The sequence below is a fragment of the Mus pahari genome, chromosome 3 (genome assembly GCF_900095145.1).
Source record: "Mus pahari chromosome 3, PAHARI_EIJ_v1.1, whole genome shotgun sequence".
Taxonomy (NCBI): domain Eukaryota; kingdom Metazoa; phylum Chordata; class Mammalia; order Rodentia; family Muridae; genus Mus; species Mus pahari.
In genome coordinates, this window is record NC_034592.1 from 3,835,079 (window position 1) to 3,843,084 (window position 8,006).

Genomic DNA, 8,006 nt, shown 5'->3' on the forward strand with positions numbered 1-8,006 from the left:
TGTGTGTGTGTGTGTGTGTGTGTGTGTGTGTGTGTGTGTGTGTGTATGTGTGTGTGTGAATGTGTAAGGGCATACGTGGCTGTGTGTGTTTCTTGTGATTTCTTTGTGTTGTTGGTTTTTTTTAATACTGATTTATTTGCCTGTTTGTTTTTAACATAAAAGAGAACAAAGTCACAGAGCTGTCTGGATAAGGAGATGGAAAGATCTAGAAAGAGTTTGGAAGAGGAGAAATCATGATTAGAATATATTCTATGAAAAATATTTTCAGTAAGAAGGTGCTCATATTGTGTTACTCAGGATACATAATAAATTGAAATCCCAAGGAAAAGATTTTAGTGCTGCCAATATCATTTCCTTACACATTTAACAATGTCAATATTAACAAACCTATGCTAGCAGAAGAATTTGTACAAGTGCATATAAACCCCAAACCCTGCCCTCAGCACTTGCCATCTTGGTACGTGTAGTCTATTTTGAATACAAAGGGGAGAAAATGTTGAGAAGTAATTGCTTATACTTAGATGATTACCTAATCACAGTAGGCTTCAAAAGCCACTAACATCATATTTATGTATATGATATGCATTTTGTTTGTACATTATAGTTTTGAATTCCATAAAGCATAACAGAGAACATAGTTTTCACATTACAAAAAGTCATTTAGAACTGGAACCTTCTGAAAGAATCAAGGGATGAAGTTTGCAGGGATTAGTAATCAGCTATGCATCCGGAAATGCAATTATTGGGAATGAGTAAAATAAATGAAACGGTGGGAGACAGCCTCTGCAGATTAGACTTCAGTCTCACACCAGTGAAGCTGTTTCTCTGCCTTAGACATGAGGATTGTTCTGCTCTCTTTCTTTCCTTACTCTTCTCTCTGTGAAAAATAAAAACAAACAAAACTGAAACATGTCAGGTCTTGGTCTTGTAATATGTTGTTACTGGTGAAAGGGAGATGATTCTGGATAAACCTTTCCAGCTAACTTGTTGCTGTTCACATAAGAGAACTAATGTAATTTGTCTGACAAAAATAATATTATTTTCAGTATGGTCATCTGATGTTTGACTTTAAAGCAGAATGCTATTTAAAGAGAAGCTTAGAAGAGTACCAAGTCCTTGTGGTTTCAGGTATTCGTTGGAAACCTAGCTTCAAGCAGTTCGTTACTGGATACACTTTTCCTGAAGGGAGTCCACATGAGGACTGGATGGGGGATAAAAGGCTACAACAAAGAGCACAAAATAGAAGTGTTTAAGGAACACAGTTTACCAAATATTTCAAGACATCGTGTAAAATTACAATGTCATTGTATAAAATGTAATTCTTTAATTTCTTCACATACCAACTTGCACCTTGTTGACCCTATATCTTGTATATCTATATCCAGGCAGGTTTTATGGTAACTTGTCACAAGCTAAAGTCATCTGTGAGGAGGGAACTTTAGGAAAAATGCCTCCATAAGATCCAACTGTGGGGCATTTCTTCTTTCTTTTCTTTATTATTTTGTTTATTTATTCACTTTATATTCTGATCACTGCCTTCCATCCTCTCAGTTCCACCCTCACATGACCCTCCCCCCTTCACCCTTTCCTTCCTCCTCTGAGAAGGGAAGGCCCCACACAAGTACTAACCTGCTCTGACATATCAAGTATGCACATCCTTTCCAAGTGAGTTCAGACAAAGCATCCTAGCTAGATGAAAGGAATCCATAAGGAGGCAAAAGAGTCAGAGACAGAGCCCACTCTGATTGTTAGAGGATGCAGAAGGAAACCAAGCTGCACATCTGCTACATATGTATAGGCGACCTAGGTCCAGCCCATGCATGCTCTTTGGTTGGTGGTTCAGTCTCTGTGAGACCCCATTGGCCCAGGTTACTGCATTTTCTTAACTACTGTTTGATGGGAAGGCTACATCCCTTTGTCCTGGGTTCAATAATAAAACAGACTGAAAAAAAAAAAAAAAACATGATGAGAAAGTCAATAAGCAGCAATCCTCCATGGCCTCTGCATCAGTTCCTGCTTTCAGTTTCCTTCTCCATTTGGGTTCCTGTCCTGACTTCTCTCAGTAATGAACAGAAATATGGAAACATAAGCCAAATAAACCCTTTCCTCCCCAGCTTGCTTTTGGGCAGTGATGTTCTGTTACAGCAATAGAAGTCCTGACTAATTAAGATATCATGATGGTACTTTTTGTGTCATTTATAAAATTTCTGATGCACACACATAAATCTGAGATTCATCTTCAAGTTTCTTCTCCGGGCCCTCAGTGGGCTATTTTGAAGACTTTTGTTTTCTATAATGGAGACAACTATGGAAATAATTATAAAATTTATGTGATAGGTGACAAAAATTATGATGATTTATAATACTATTAGGTTAGGAGGCAAATAGAGAAACTCAGAACAACCGAGGTTCTCTATTTGAGCATTAGGGAAACTTATGTGCCATGGTGATAGCTGTGAAACTAGGGGACACAAGAAGTCCTTTGGTGAGATCATGACATCATTTTGGATGTGGTATCCAGGAAACCAGTGATATAGCCATATGTAAATGAATGTTGAGAGTGTGTTAGCAAATGTATACACAGAGATCAAAAGAGAAACACAGGAGCCTAGAAGGATTCTTGCCATCCGCATATGATAAGTGATGCTGCAGGTATGGATGAGATAAAATAATACTTTTTTAAAAGCTAGACAAATTCTAAAGGAACACCTGAGCTATGAACCAATCAATTAGTAATCAATAAAAATGTATTGGTTTCCTAAAAGCAGAAGGGGTGTTGTTGGGGATAGTCATTAAGGAAACCGATGACAAAGACTATGGCAAGAGAAGGGGAATGGGTGAGGGGAGAAATTAATAATAAGTACATATAAAAATTATCCTAAAACCCTAGAGAGATGGCTCATCTGCTCCCTGAGGAATACAGTCTCCAGATCATGTACTACTCTTGCACAGAACCTGACTTTGGTTCCTGGCATCCACATGGGGCAGTGCACAATGGCCTATAGCCCCAGGTATCCTCTATGGCCATTGTGGACACCTGCATGCACAAGTGTATTAAGCCATCCATAGGCACAAATGAATATAGATGATTTTTAAAGTATTTTACATACTCATTATATGCTGCTTAACGTTGATTTAACAAAGCAAACATTGAAAGAGACTGAGAAGACATGATTGTAGAGACAGAAAACCTTCCCTTCTATCCTCCAAGATCCAAGTGGGCCCACGAATTAAACTGTAACATGGGTTGGCAGAAAGAAAAAAATTTTGCATGAAACAGTTATCCCATAAAAAAGTTTAAAAAATCAGAAGAAACTGTCTGGTTAAGGGTTTATAAACAGGAATGAACACACAGTATTAAATTCTATAGGTAGAAATTTTGGGAGGATTTACATTGTGGGTTAAAAATGGGTGTCCAATGTCCTCTTGGGGCTCAGGCCACTAGTCTCAGCAGGATGCAGGAAGTTTGACTACACCCATCCACTCCCATACTGCAGGGCATGTGAGAAGCCACAGAACCCCCGCTCTGGAGGTGGGAAAGCAAAATCTGTGGTTCACACTGAACTGTCAGAATTGGCTCTGGGTGGGGAGTGGTCCTGCCCTGCACAGAAGCTGAGACCAGCATGTTCCCAGGCTCTCAGACATCCCAGATCTGAATGCCACGGAAGAGCTGAGAATGGAGTGGGGGACTCTGGCCGGGGTGAAGGGAAAAGGGCAGGAGGGAGAGCGCTCTGTGTGGGTCCTACCAGGACAAGAGTCTTTTGGTGGGTAGGTTGCTTTAGTGGAGACCCTCTGCGAATGCTAAGAGGCCTCCCTGCAGGAGTTAGGCACACTGTTCCTTAGTGGAAGACCTGCTCCATTTCTCTAGCAGAAGAAGCAGTCCATGGTTTTTAGGTGTTTATTGTAGAAAGGCAGAGAAAGGAGAGAGTAGGGTGGTATAGGCCAGCCATGGTCAGGTGGAAAGGAGAGGAAAGGGAAAGGGTGAGAGGGTGAACAAGGACGCAAGAGGCAAGAATAAGAGAGTAAGAACAAGAGAGTAAGAGAGGGAGGAGGGGGCAAGCAGCCCATTCTATAGTGGGCTGGATCTAGATAACTGTGGAAGTGGAGTCCAAACAGAATACCAGGAGTTTAGGGTGTTGCCATACATGATTGATGGCCACACTCCTCTCTGCAAGGGGCTGTGGGAGGCTGTATCTGTAACAGGAGCCAGGGGCCCAAGGTCATGGCCAAACACCTGCTGTCCCTTGCAAGCAATAAGTCACCATGCTGGGTCTCTGGTGTCAAAGCCTGTGCTCTACCCAGGACCAGACTGCCTGTACACAGCTCACCGCCCCACATTACGTAATTGTTGGAATTATGTTCAATTTATATCTGAGATAAAAGAATCTCTTATTGGACCTAAATAGGGAATTGTTGAAGCTTTGTCTTTACCTGTATATTGTAATACTAAGTGCAGGTCTGCAAGACCTGGAGTCTACCCATAGACCCTTGCAACCTGCCCTCAAGTTACTTCTGATTTCAAACAGCCAATAACTAGGTAGAAGAGAGGTTTCATGGTCTTGGAGAGAGAAGAAGGCCAGGTGGAGAATGCATAGGAGGAGAAGGGAGAAACAGCCATGGTTTAGGAGTCAAGGGGGCATGGCCCCAAGGGTTGCCCAATTGGAGCTAAAAGCAGCCCAGATTAAACATAGTTAAAGCTCGTAGTTGGATATTCTAAGTTTCTGGGCTAATACCCACTTATCAGTGAGTTCATATCATGTGTGTTCTTTGTGATTGGCTTACTTCACTCAGAATGATATCCTCCAGATCCATCCATTTGTCTAAGAATTTCATAAATTAATTGTTTTTAATAGCTGCGTAGTACTCCATTGTGTAAATGTACCACATTTTCTGTATCCATTCATTTGTTGAGGGACATCTGGATTCTTTCCAGCTTCTTGCTATTATAAATAAGGCTGCTATGAACATAAGCATGTGTCCTTATTACATGTTGGAGTATCCAATACCCAAGATACAATTGGCAAAACACATGAAACTCAAGAACAAGGAAGACCAAAGTGTGGATATTTGATCCTCCTTAGAAGGGGGAACAAAAGACCCATGGAAGGAGTTACAGAGGTAAAGTGTGAAGCAGAGACTGAACAAATGTCCATCCAGAGACTGCCCCACCTGGGGATCCATCCCATAAATAACCATCAAAACCAGACACTATTGTGAATGCCAACAAGAGCTTGCTGACAGGAGCCTGATATAGCTGTCTCCTGAGAGGCTCTGTCAGTGCCTGACAAATACAGAAGTGGATGCTCACAGCCATCCATTGGACAGAGCACAGGGTCCCCAATGAAGGAGCTAGAGAAAGTACCCAGGGAGCTGAAGGGGTTTGCAGCCCCATAAAAGGAACAACAATATGAACTAACCAGTATCTCCAGAGCTCCCTGGGACTAAATGACCAACCAAAGAAAACACTTGGTGGGACTTAATGCTGTAGCTGTGTATGTGGCAAAGGATGGCCCACTCCGTCATCAATGGGAGGAGAGGCTCTTGGTCCTTTGAAGTTTCTATGCCCCAGTAAAGGGAACTGCCAGGGCCAGGAAGCAGGAGTGGGTGGGTAAGCAGGGGGAGGAGAGAAGGGATAAGGGATTTTCAGAGGGGAAACTAGGAAAGGGGATAACAGTTGAAATGTAAATAAAGAAAATGTCTAATAAAAAATTAAAAACTACACATTTAAAATAAAGATTCATAGTTGTCGACAAGAAAGTAGATTATAACAGCAAGTAGGGTAGGCAGCTGCCCAGTTCTTATGTTGTTTAGGGCTTATTGTAAAAATAAAGGCTGTGAGTGTGTCTTTCATTCTGGAACATAAATAGTTTAAGGTGGGGTAGAAACCCCAGGAGGGATTAAATAATTACTACAACACCAGAGATATTCTAACCGTGTCTCTACAGCATTACTTTGCTGTCAACTTCCTGCACTAAAATGGTAGTGTTGTCCTTTTCTTTCTTTAAGGAGAGTGACTTTCACATGTGAATTTATTTTAATTTATTATTTATTTATTTATTTATTTATTTATTTATTTATTTATTTATTATTTTCTTTATTTACATTTCAAATGCTATCCCGAAAGTTCCCTATATCCCCCCCCTGCTCCCCTACCCACCCACTCCCATTACTTGGCCCTGGCCTTCCCCTGTGCTGGGTCATATAAAGTAATGCATATGCCAGCAAGATTCTGCTGAAGGGACCCCGATATAGCGGCCTCTTGTGAGGCTATGCCAGTGTCTGGCAAACACAGAAGTGGATGCTCACATGCGAATTTTATCTAATGCTGTTAAGTGGTCAAAGTGATCGCCCAACTGCTGTTTTCCAAGTGTCTCTCCTAGAACAGGAAATAAGCATGAGAGGTATATTTTAACCCTTTCATGGTCAGAGACAAAGGAGAAATCATAAGAACTATTAGATTAAATAGAGTCTGTGTTGTTCCTGGTGAAAGCCACGGAGAGTAGGCCAAACTACAAATAAATTCAGTAGTTATGTAAAGGAATCTACTCCACGGTATTTGCCTCTGCATGGATTTACTGCTGAATATTATGTACTTTAGAAAATACCCCTAGGCACTAAAACCAATGGTGCTCTTCTTCCTTCCCTTCTCTAGATTCCTTATGACTATTACTTCCTGTAAACCAGTGAGCTTTGGTTTCAAATGGCTTTATGAGCAGCAGCTGAAATGGAAGCCCTGGTTTTAGACTGCTGTCCCTTGTAAAACACAATTTATTTTGCTTGATTCTAGGACAAAGAAGCTTGCAGCTTTGGGTTCTTTGTTCTAATCTCTTTTCTGGCCCTAAATTAATACAGGTCCGTGCTGGAGTTCATGCTGATCTTTTCTCTGAGTCCTTTTTGGTTGCACTTCTGTCTGGAACATATGTAAAAATATGTTTAAACCAGGACCTACTGTACCATTTTGCTAGAAAGCTTGCATCATATTCCAAAGCATCAATTAGGAGTGCTAGTAATCTACATTTCCTTGCTTGCCCTGCTCCACGAATTTTAGAGTTACTAAAAGGATGTATTAAAGTCAGAAATGGTCAGTCAGAGCTTTGTAAAAATGTAACTTATTTATATAAAAAGTTTAATTATTACATAAATAAAAACTAAAGATACACAGTATCTTTTGTAACAACTTAGTCAAACTCTTCTTTACAAAACAGAATATAGAAGGACATTCCTTGCACAAGAACAAAGACAATTAACACACAGTCTATTAAAATGATTGGGCAATAAGCAATAAATCTTATAAGCAATAAGCAGGTTGATTATTATTTTTTGTGATCAGAAATACAGATCGCTAAACATGGATCTTATACAGATTTCGTCAACTATGCTACACTATATTCCCTACTGAAAATACAATCAATGGAGAAGAATTATTTGAGATTTTTCATCCAATTTAATTTTGAGAGTTCTTTAATCAAATTTTAATGTGAAGTTGGACATGAAAAATGGTGTTTTTCAGTACATGCATCTCCATTGCCCAAACATGCTGGCTCTGAAAAATTGAAGCAATACTTTGTATTGAGAAATCCTTCCTAAGGTGCTGAAATATCAGTTCACAACAATATCTATTATTGAATTTTCAGTTAATGTAGGATACCCTACTTAGCACTTAAAGTATGGAGCAGAGACTAAAAACTTGTTATAAATGAGAGAGCTGGACTGAAAAATTGGAAAAAATAATAACACTATAGCTCAAGCGAATAGAAAAGGAATGTATGACAAAACTTAGTCAACAAAGCATTAGTATCAGTAATATATATCAAAGGCAGCACTGGACATAGAGTGCTTTTTAGAACATAATACAGCCTCAAATATAGAAAATCATCTTAAGAGGAAGAGACAAGAAGATGGTGAATTCTTGGCCAGACTGATCTATGTAGAAAGACTGTCTCAAGCTGAAACACACACACACACACACACACACACACACACACACACACACACACACACACACA

At 40.0% G+C, this 8,006-nt stretch overlaps 1 protein-coding gene across 1 annotated transcript in view; it reads left to right on the top strand.

Moving 5' to 3' along the window:
- Malrd1 (MAM and LDL receptor class A domain containing 1) overlaps window positions 1-8,006 on the top strand; it is a 658,259-nt gene that overhangs the window by 534,247 nt on the left and 116,006 nt on the right. The gene's annotated exons all lie outside the window — the stretch shown is intronic.